At 33.2% G+C, this 11839-nt stretch overlaps 1 long non-coding RNA gene across 1 annotated transcript; it reads right to left on the minus strand.

Moving 5' to 3' along the window:
- Window positions 1-2627: 2627 nt before the first annotated feature.
- LOC107479562 (uncharacterized) lies at window positions 2628-3634 on the minus strand. Its single transcript, XR_008007096.1, has 2 exons — window positions 2965-3634; window positions 2628-2848 (listed from the first exon to the last, which is right to left on the minus strand). It is a non-coding gene; the product is annotated as an uncharacterized LOC107479562 (long non-coding RNA).
- Window positions 3635-11839: the final 8205 nt, after the last annotated feature.

The raw sequence follows: 11839 nt of genomic DNA on the forward strand, positions 1-11839 counted from the left end.
CCAATATTTCCTTCAAGGTCCTCAAAGAAATCAGATACATCATAATGAGTGGTGGAGTTCTCAGCATCATTTGAAACAAAATTTGTTTCCTTTCCTTTGTCGTTCTTTTTCAAAGTTGCCTGGTAAAGATCGACTAGGTGCCTTGGGGTACGACAAGTACGTGACCAATGGCCCTTTCCACCACAGCGGAAACACTCCTCCTCTGTTGATTTATTCTGCCCGATATTCCTTTCTTTATCCCACTTCTGGTGAGATCCTCTCTTTTGAACATAATTCTTTTTCCTTCCATAATTTTTTTTGTTATTAAAAGCTTGCCATTTACCTCTTCTGGGGTAATGATTTGCCGCATTTACTTCAGGAAATGGGGCGGCGCCAGCTGGGAGCGCTTCATGATTTTTCAATAACAACTCATTGTTGCGTTCGGCAACAAGAAGGCAAGAAATTAACTCAGAATATTTTTTAAATCCTTTTTCTCGATACTGCTGCTGCAGGAGCACATTCGAGGCATGGAAGGTTGAGAAAGTTTTCTTTTTCGGGCCTGAGGAAGTATTACCGTTTTCTGATGATTATACCTTTCTTCAAGGTCTTTCCAAAGATCTGCAGGATCTTTTAATGTGAGATATTCATTTTTCAATCCTTCGCCAAGATGACGACGGAGAAAAATCATGGCTTTAGCTTTATCCTTTTGGGATGCATTATTTTCAGCCTTAATGGTATCTCCAAGATCCATTGAATCAAGATGGATTTCAGCATCTAATATCCATGATAAATAATTGTTTTCAGATATATCAAGAGCATTGAATTCAAGATGAGAGAGTTTCGACATAATGAAAATATTACCTGAGTCTTCCTAAAGATTTGATCAGAGTCTCGTGCTGATAACGTGTTGTAAAATAAATAAAAGATATATAAAATAAAGATGTATAAATAGAAGACTCTATTATTAATATAATTAGCTCAATAATTTTTATATATATATAATAATATTATATGTTGTATTGTGTATATATATACAAAGATAAGAAAAAGTATTAAAAATAAAGAGAGAGAGAATTGCATTTGTTTATTGTTACTATCTCAGTATAATAAAGATGGTTAATATTGCTATTAATCTGTGTGCGTTTTTATTCAGAGGCTTGAGCCTCTATTTATAGGTGTACAAGATGACATTTTTCAAACTATAATAAATAGAGTCATCCTTGATAAACTAAGTTACTTTGGAAATGGGCATCCACATATGATCTTATCACAACATTTTTAACATGATTTTGAAAACAATCGGCCTGTCGATCTAGGTGAATTCCTAATTAGCATAGTTGTCAGAATCGAATTAGCGATCAAATCGGTCAAATTATTAGATTACTGGATCACTGTGCTGGGTCACAGGTTGAATTGATTAACTCGATCTCACGTAAATAAAAAAATATAAAATAGTCAAAAATTTAAAATTAAAATAATTTTTAAAATTTATTTTAGTAATTGTATAAAATTTAATAAAATAAATATATAAAATTATAATAAAATAAAAATGTTAATAATAAAATGAAAAAATACAATATTATTATTAAAAAAACAAAATTAATATTTCATATAAGTCAAGTTTAACTTAATTAAATTATATATAATTACAATATAATTTGAATCTTTATATAACGTATATTTTATATGTACAAATATATATATCATAATTTTTTTTAAGTTGCATTAAGTTTCAATATATAATATTATAAACACAATGTGTAGCAAAGAAACAATTAGCTTAGTAGAAGAGAGGCAAGCTAATTAAATTCATGTGGAAGGTACGAATCCTTGATGACAAGCAAACTTTGTCATATCATTATCATTTTATTGGCTTCCTGTAATTTTTTCTTAAAAAAATATTTCTTTAAAATTAATTATATTTTTAACCCGAATTTTTTATGTAATTACCATTTTAACTTGAGTCTATTATATATTTATGTTTTTAGCTCAAATCATTTATATAATTACTATTTTAACTCTAAGCTTCTATTTTTTCATATTTTGAGAGTTATTTTTGTTATTTATATTTTTTATCCACTTTTTATCCTTATTTTTATATTTAACCCAAAAAGTATATCATACATGTTTTCTAGAGCTAAAGTCTTGTTTTGATGAATCTTTTAGTGGCTTTTCTTCAAATCTTCAAATTTTTCATCTTTTAATTTTCCTTAACTTCACTTTTATCAATCTTTTGCTTATTTATAAGTTTTATAAAATTATAATTTACCTCAAAACCTTCTTTAAGTTTTTCTTCTATTATTCACATTTTTCGCCCACTTTTACTTTAAGTTACATTTTAACCCTCTTTATAGACCTTATGTTTTATCTATGACTTCTTTAGGTTTCTTAATCACTTTTCTCTTAATCTTTTTACATCCCTTCTTTAATCATCCTTTCATGAATTATGTTCTTATCTTCTCCCTTTTACAAAATTGTGTTTTGACCCCAAGCTCATATATCAATTCCATCACTATCATCATCATATACATCCACCATAAATCATCATAAACATTACTAACACACTATAAAATATTTACCAAACATCAAACATCATAACCATCATCTTTCATCAAATCATCATACGGACATTATCAAGCAACAATATGAACATATAAACACAACCAAGAGATTTCTAACTACACCTAACCCTTACTTCTTTAATTTACTTCTTAATCCTCTTTAGCATAAGAAATCACTTAAATAACAACACCACATTAATTAATAGAAAAATAGGCCTCATGGGCGAACCAACTAGAAAGGAAAGGGAGTGATTTCTCACTCTATTGAGCTTGATTTTTGGCTAGCTTGGAGGTTCTGCTTAAAGCTCCTAATTAAGAAAAATATGCTAATCAAGGAAAGGAACAACAAAACTCTCTTAAGAATCTCGTCCATATTGAAAAAGTTTTTTGAGGAAAAGAAATTTAAGAGATTTTCTTCACTCACCTGTTGATGATTTCAAGAGGTAAATGAAGAAGATGAAGAGGATGAGGTTGGTTCTTGAAATATTGAGAAGTGGAGGTGTTGCTCTTGAAACTTGATGAAGAAAATGGTAGAAAACAAGCTTGGTTTGATGGTTCTTGATCTCTCTCACTCTCGGCCTCCTCTAGCTCTCTTCCTTTCTATTTGGTTTTTCTCTCTTCCTTAACTTGGTTTAGTGGAAAGAAATAAAATTTGATGAAGGAAGGGGAAGGAAACCCAGTTGGAAAAGAGAGAGTTAAGCAATTGATTTCATGCTCTTTGTAAATCTTTCTTTCTTACTTCTAACTATATGAAATTTTGATGATTAATGGGAAATGGGAGAGGAATCTACAGTTATGAGAGAAGAATGTTAATTACATGTGTAAATATGTAGCTTCCTAGTAGCTTCCTTAACTTTGTCATAATCACCACCTAATCATCATATTTACCATGTGATCTAATTGAGAGAGAGGGAGAGGATCCGGTTTCTTCAAGAGAGAAGAGTGAGGGATGTGGTGCCAATTTTAGTTAGTTTCTAACTAGATCTCTTGGTTTCTAATTCTTATCTAACTATGGTAACAAGTAACAAAAATTAGCATGTGATTTATTTGAGAAAGAGAGGGGGAGGAACCGGTTCTTTAAAGAGAAGAAAGAGTGAGAGATTACTTAATGAAATCTTGATAAAAACATGCTTAAATTTGGCAACTTTCTAACACTTTCCTAGCCTTTATCTTAATCCTTACTAATACTCATATTTAACATGTGACTTTAGAGAAAGAAAGAGGAAAATTCAGCCTCCTAGAGAGAGAGAGAGGAGTGAAGGTGATTTTGATCATGTGGTTAAGTATTTAGATTTAATCATGATCACTTTAAATTAATTAACCACATGATAGAATAATATGTGGTGGAGACTGATTTATGAAAATAAAACGAATATATAAAGAGTAAAATAGGTGGTGGAAATTTATTCTTGAAGAATAATTACTAAAAGTGATAATTATATAATCAGTAGTTTTACTATAACAAAGAAAGAAAAAACAGAAAAATATACCAGTAAGGATATTTTCAAAAATTTTTATTATCTTAATTCTAAAATATTTCTAAAGTATTTTGATACAGCTAAATTGTTCAAAAAATCTTAGTACAGTTTTTTATCGGATGAATATAGACTCCATAGATAAAAGTAATCATTAATAGCTCCTATTTTGTCTTATTAAAAAAATATTATTTCATAAGTAAACATTTTTTTATACATTTTATCCTAGTCCGCCTCGTTATTATGAAATGAATCGTGATTTTCGATTTTTGCAAATTTTCATTGCAAAAGTCTAAAATTTTTATTTTTTGAAAAGCATGTTCTTATAATATATTTTAGTTTGGTATAATTTCTTGATCTGCGTCCAGTCCTCCCTATCAAGCTGTGGAGATTTTTATTATATTATCGAACTTATAAGGAGCTTGATAAACTGCTATAAAATAGAGAACTTTATGAACACCTCACGATATATAATCACCATTTCAATTAAATCATTTCACTTACAGACTCTTTTTCTAAGTACTCGAAGTAATACCAACTTAAAGCATTTTTTCTTGAGTGAATAATGATTCTAGGTATCCTTACCAACAGTAGTGTAAACCTATTTGACATAGGAATCGTGTAAACCCCACGAAATTAATAAATAATTAGCTAATAAATTAATTATTATTTAAAGAAATTAGAAAACTAAATTTTAAAGTTTAGAAAAGTAAAAATATTTAAAATACGAATTTTAACACTAATTTTAAAGATTTTGGCCCAAAGTTGGACAACGGACCAAACCGATTCAACTGGACCCGTATTAGGCCCAAGGCCCAACCAATATAATGCCCATCAGCCCTCTTCTTCCCCCTTTCTTCATGGAACCTGTTGAGAAGAGAGAAAAGGAATAGAACCCTAAATCCCAAATTCAATCACAACTTCAACCCACCATATCTCTCAAGTTGGAGCTTCGAACGCTGCACTGTTTGCGACCATGCAACCATTGTGTCGAACTCTTCAAAATCATCCGAAAATTTTGGTAACGAATTAGCAATTTCTCACTCAGCCTCTCTCTCTCTCCAATTTCAAAATTTTGGGATTTAGGTATTAAGGAATTAAATGATTTTGATGGTTTAGGTGAGCTCTAACAATGGGTAATTACTGGATTTCGTCCATAGCACCGTAGGTATGGGAAGAACTTGTTAAACTTTTGTGAATTGTGGAATTAACAAACCCTATGTTGATTATAGTGATGTTGTATGAACTAGATTGTGTTTCTTGTTGAATTGGAGTCCAATTGGTGGTTTAGAACGAAGTTCCAATGCTTGAGCTTGTGGAATTGACGTTTGGAGGCTTAAGGCTTGTAGAAGGAGAGGATTTTAGGTTTTTTTTGACTTAGGGAGGAATCTGCCAAGGTATGACTTTGGTTTCTCGTAGTTAATGTTTAATGTCACGTGAAAACTTAGGCTAGAAGACTATATGATAGGAATGAACTGAATGAATTATGTATACTGTATATGTGAATTGTGTGTGAAGGAAATATGAGTTTATATGTGTTAGATTATAATTTTGTTGAGTATATGCGTTTGTATGTGAAATTCTGATTTTGATGAGTATAAGATAATGAGGATTGTTGATGTGTTTAGAATTGATGGTGAGTTAGTGAAATTAGATTGAATGGATTGGGTGAAATATGTAGGTTGGCATGTGTGGTATGAATTTGAATTGTATGAACATGTTTAGGAGCAATTGGCATTGCTTTGGTTGTGAAATTGTTGGTTTGGAGTTGAGAAATTTGGAAAGTTAGGGATTTTGTGAAAATTGGTAAAAGTTAAATTTTGACAAACTTCAGTGGGGGCATAACATGGCTTCCGGACCCTCAAATTTTGTAAAGGTTTCGAATGAAAAATTGGTCCGTGAAGTTTACAACATTCAAAGAACGGACTAAAAATGTTTGATGATGGTTAGAGGAGATTAAATCGCTAAGGGATTAGGGTTTAATCACTTACGATTTGCCATACAATGAATCATTCATTGTTAAAATAGTTAGTAAGAAGTTTTAAACCGAAAAAAGTAAACATCTCGGAAACCTTAACTGTTTTCTTATATTTTTTACACCAACCTTATTATTGCTTTCTTTATTTGATTGTTTATTATTTTATGCATTTATAGCAACAACAATTCTTTTTCTGTTTGTCTAACTAAGCCAATCATTCAACCATTGTTGCTCAATCCATCAATTCTCGTGAGATCGACTCTCACTCACCTGAGGTATTACTTAGATGACCCGGTGCACTTGCCAATTAAGTTGTGGATATTCCAAAAATCTGCACTAAATTTTTGGTGCCGTTTCCGGGGATTGACTGTGATTGACAACTATTAGTTGTTTGATTGCTTAGATTAGGCATTAATTTGTGTTAATTTTGTTTTTTCCTTTTAATGTTAAAAAATTTGAGTTTTATTTTAGTTAAAAGTTTTTAATTTTTGAAATTAAGTTTGGTGTCACCATAGTAATTTTTCTTTCGAAAATATTTTTCAAAATACTAGTATTTTTCTTTGTTTAATTTTCAAATTTTTTATCTCTTCTCATTTATTTTCGACTTTTTATTTTTATTATTCTTTATTTTATTTCTTTTAAAAAAAATTCTATTCATTCTTCTTTACTTTTCTATTTACCACTCGGTGCGTTTAATTCTGTTTGGTGTTTTGTGCTGAGAAAAAAATAATGGAAAGAGATCACATATGTTACTATTCACATCCAATGAGTGATTCATATTATTGTGGATGGAGGAATTACCCGGATTTGGTTGGCAAGGCCAAGAGCAAAGAGATGTCAATGTTCCATATCCCATCTATAAAGAACCATCATCTACTTACTCATATCAAGAACGACCATCTCTTTATCCCTATCAAAAACCATCATCTTCTTGCTCATATAAAAAACCATCGTCTTTTGATCTTGTCTGCCAAGAACTGCTACAAATAACAGATAAAAGTTTGCAAAAATTTCCATCCTCACCCCCTGCTTAATCATACCAAGAACCATCATCTCTCTATTTATAAGAGCCAGTATCCTCGTATTCATATCAAGAACTCTCAAATTTAGAGCTTACCATGAAAGAATTAAGGGAGGCCACTCAAAGTTGCAAACATGATATGAGAATGAGTGTCAAGAATATAGAGGGACATGCGAAGGTGATTACTGATGACCGAAATTCACTCACTAATAAATGAATTCGTTCTTTGGCAAGTGCACCAAATATCGTCAAGTAATAACCCACGAAGAGTGGGGTTGAATCCACAGAGATTGATATATTTGAGCAACTTTAATTAATGGATCAATTAGTCAAGCTAATCAAGAGTGATTGTGAGTACAGAATTCTAAAAGCAGAATGATAAATGACTTAAAAATAAAAGAAAGCTAGAAAGTGCAGAAACGTAAAGAGCAGGAAACTAAAATGAAGAAACATAAATGACTGAATTGTAAATGGGGTGTGGAATGATAACAAAAATTAAAAAAAGCAGTAAAGAATGGGTAAGATAAGAATAGGAAAAATTCATTGGAGTTTGGAGATATTGTTCTCTCTGGATTAAAATCAGATCATCTTATCTTCAATCATGCAACTCATTGACCTCTTGGCAATCATGATTGATTGAACCCCAATTCCTTGGTGATTCAATCACTCAGATCTTGATAATCAGCCAATTCCTTGGTCTAATTGCTCATGAAGAGAGATAGGCTTGGTCCCTGATTTTACCACACATCATCATAGATCCATTTAATTGGGCAGATTTCATGTCACTGTACCCAATCCCAAAAACTCATATTTACTCAATATGAGAAGGAATTTCAAGCATGGTTTTATGATCCCTCTTTCAAGGTTCACATAAAACCCAATTTGTATTCAGCCTCTTTTCCAATATGACTAAACACTAAGAATGAAGAACGAAATTCCTTCTAGCAAATTAAAGAGAAGATGAAGAGAAGAAAAAATTCACTATCAATTAATCCATCAAGTACAATAGAGCTCCATCCCCCAATGAGAGGGAAGTTAGCTACTCATAGCTCAGTACAGAATGGAAGTTCAAAACTGGAAAATAAAGCTAAGTACAAAGTAAAAATAAAAACTCCCAAGTCTCCAGAAGCTAAAAGTGTGTAAAAGTTCAAAAGTCCCACCTATTTGCAATTAGTACGACCCATTTTGGCTGAACAGTGTGCTTCCAGGAGAACGTAGCGCTCTTTGGGATAACGGAGCGCTCTGGCACCCACGCGTACGCGTCCTATACGCGTGCGTCTCCCTCAGCATTTTACTCAACCACGCATACGCATGACCTATGCGTTCGCGTCCTCTTCATGGCACTCACTTTGCGAACGTAGCGCTCTTGAAATGAACGCTCTACCATGCGTACGTGTCACCCACGCGTACGCGTGGCCTTCAAAAGTCCACTTCCACACTTCTACTCGGTTTACGCATTCGCGTGTATCTTCACAACCACTATATCCAGGCGTACGCGTCATGCATGCGTACACGTCGGTGGCAAATCTTCAATCCCAACTTTCAAATTGTCGCAGGCACTCTTTTGTTGAGAACGTAGCGCTCGTTGAAAGAGAGCGCTCCCTCATATCCTTGCGTACGCGTGGTCTTACAAAAATAACATTTCGACGCGTACGAGTCACTTATGCGTACGCGTTGCTAGAAAATCTTCTTGGTAAAGAACGCAGCGCTCTTTGAAAGAGAACGTAGTGCTAGAGGCATGTAGCTTCAGGGGAGCGCATTGCTCCTTGCAAGAACGTAGCGCCACTTGGGTTCCCTGTTTCATCCCTTTTTTTTGTTCTTTTTCACCTAAAATTTCAGCCAATACTCATTTCAAAGCAATGTTCATAGATTAATCATATAGCTCATATAATTGCATCTTTGAATGAGATTTCACCAATTCTATTGTTCTTTTAAATAAGAGAAAGAGGTAAATGACGTAAGTCATCACAATACCAAACTTAAATTTTGCTTGTTCCCAAGCAAATCAATATGAATTGTTCTAAATTATTGAAACTTGACCCTTAAGAAATTGTATTCATAATTAAAGATAGAGGCTAAGCATCAAATCATGTATGAACTTTGTTATTGCTTCCATGTCATAATGAACTTTCAACCGTTGAGGATCATTTTAAGTGTCTGCTATTATAGCCCTTTTTATTAATTGTCACCTTGAAGTAGTAAGATTTTATTTTTTCCTTTTGATTGCTTTTTTTCCTTCATTCTTCTTTTATTTCTTGATCACGACTCTAAGTGTTTTGTCTCAAGACGACCTTTTAGGTTAAGCTTTCAATTAGCACTCCCAAACCAGTTGGTTTTAGGGTACTAGGTGTTGAAACACTACTAAGAATCTACTTGCTCAGGTCTCTCTTCTTGACACATCTTCACCATAAGCATCTACTAAGATCTTGGCTCTTTGAGCTATTTGTTTCTTTCTTTTAACTTAGTAGTCGATGCTCAGAGTCTTGGGTCTTGCTTACTACTTCTAGGTTCTATTGATTTTCAAGGGTCATTGATGAGCGGATTTTTTATATGCTTTTTGGGGGTAATTTCATGTAGATATTAGTATGTTTTAGTTAGTTTTTAGTATAATTTTATTAGTTTTTAGGAAAAATTCATATTTTTGGACTTTACTACGAGTTTGTGTATTTTTCTATAATTTCAGGTATTTTCTGGCTAAAATTGAGGGAGCTGAGCAAAAATCTTATTTAGGTTGAAAAAGGACTGCTGATGCTGTTGGATTCTGACCTCCCTGCACTCGGAATGGATTTTTTGGAGCTATAGGAGTCCAATTGGCGTGCTCTCAATTGGGTTGGAAAGTAGACATCCAGGGCTTTCCAGAAATATATAATAGTCCTTACTTTGCACGAAGATAGATGACGTAAACTGGCGTTCAACGCCAATTCCATGTTACAGTTTGGCGTTTAGCGCCAGAAACAGGTTGCAAGTTGGAGTTCAACGCTAGAAACAGGTTACAACCTGGCGTTCAACTCCAGAAACAGCCCAAGCACGTGAGAAGCTTAAGTCTCAGCCCCAGCACATACCAAGTGGGCTCCAGAAGTGAATTTTTGCTCTATCCATCCTAGTTACTCATTTTTTGTAAACCTAGGTTTCTAGTTTAGTATTTAAACAACTTTTAGAGATTTATTTTGCATCTCATGACATTTTTAATCTGGATTTTATACTCTTTGACGGCATGAGTCTCTAAACTCCATTGTTGGGGGTGAGGAGCTCTACAACGTCTCGATGAATTAATGCAATTATTTCTGCTTTCCATTCAAACATGCTTGTTCCTATCTAAGATGTTCATTCGCGCTTCACTATGAAGAAGGTGATGATCCGTGACACTCATCACCTTCCTCAATCCATGAACGTGTGCCTGACAACCACCTCCGTTCTACATCAGATTGAATGAGTATCTCTTAGATTCCTTAATCAGAATCTTTGTGGTATAAGCTAGAATTATTGGCGGCATTCATGAGGATCCGGAAAGTCTGAACCTTGTCTGTGGTATTCCGAGTAGGATTCTGGGATTGGATGACTGTGACGAACTTCAAACTCGCGAGTGTTAGGCGTATGACAGACGCAAAAGGATCAATGGATCTTATTCCGACATGATCGAGAACCAACAGATGATTAGCCGTACTGTGACAGAGCATTTGGACCATTTTTACTGAGAGGATGGGAAGTAGCCATTGACAACGGTGACACCCTACATAGAGCTTGCCATGGAAGGAACCTTGCGTGTGGGAAAAGGATTTCAAGGAAAAGTTGAGCATTTATGAAAGTGAGAAAGCATTATGTTGCAAGAATTCAGAGGACAAAGCATCTCCAAAACTCCAACATATTCTCCATTATTGCACAATAAGTATTTATTTTATGCCTTTTCACTTTTTACAATTGAACTTGAAAAACACTGTTGTTGAAATCCTGACTAAGAATAATAAGATAACCATAGCTTGCTTCAATCCAACAATCTCCGTGGGATTCGACCCTTACTCACATAAGGTATTACTTGGACGACCCAGTGCACTTGCTGGTTAGTTGTGCGAAGCTGTGAGAAATAGTCCATTAATATTGGCATACACAATTTCGTGCACCAAGTTTTTGGCGCCGTTTCCAGGGATTGTTTGAGTTTGAACAACTGACGGTGAATCTTGTTGCTTAGATTAGGAAAAAATTATCTTTTTTACTAGAATTGCATCATTTATCATCCCTTCTAAAAAAGTTTTTCAAAAATATTAGTTTTCTTTATTATTTTTTAGTATTTCTCTGAATTTAGTGTCATGTTTTAAGTTTAATGTCAATTGCATGCTCTTCTTTGTCTTTCAATTTTCGAATTGCATGTTCTTTATTTTTCCTTTATCTTCAAATTGTTCTTGTCAAATTTTCTTGTTTGATCTTTGGTTTTTCCTATTTTGTGTATTTTTCGTGTTTTCCTTGTGCAAGTTTAAAATATTAGTTTTTTAAAAAAATTATTTTTATTTATTAAAAATACCTCTTTAAAACACGTTACATTTATAGCTCAATTGGCTAGAGCGTTGGTTTATGTTCTTGATAATTGGGTATCATCTTTTTAAAATCTTTTTCAAAAATAATTTTTCTTTGATTGAATCTTGTGCCAAACTTTATGTTTGTTGTTTTCTTGTTAATTTTCTTTAATTTTCGAAAATTTATTTTGGTTTTCTAAAAATTTTAAGTTTGGTGTTCCGGTGATGCACTTTTTCCTCTCGGCCATGCCTAGACCTTGTTCTTATATATTTTCAACGGTGGAGTTTCTACACACCATAGATTAAGGTGTGGAGCT

Source organism: Arachis duranensis, chromosome 3 (genome assembly GCF_000817695.3).
Source record: "Arachis duranensis cultivar V14167 chromosome 3, aradu.V14167.gnm2.J7QH, whole genome shotgun sequence".
Classification (NCBI taxonomy): Eukaryota; Viridiplantae; Streptophyta; class Magnoliopsida; order Fabales; family Fabaceae; genus Arachis; species Arachis duranensis.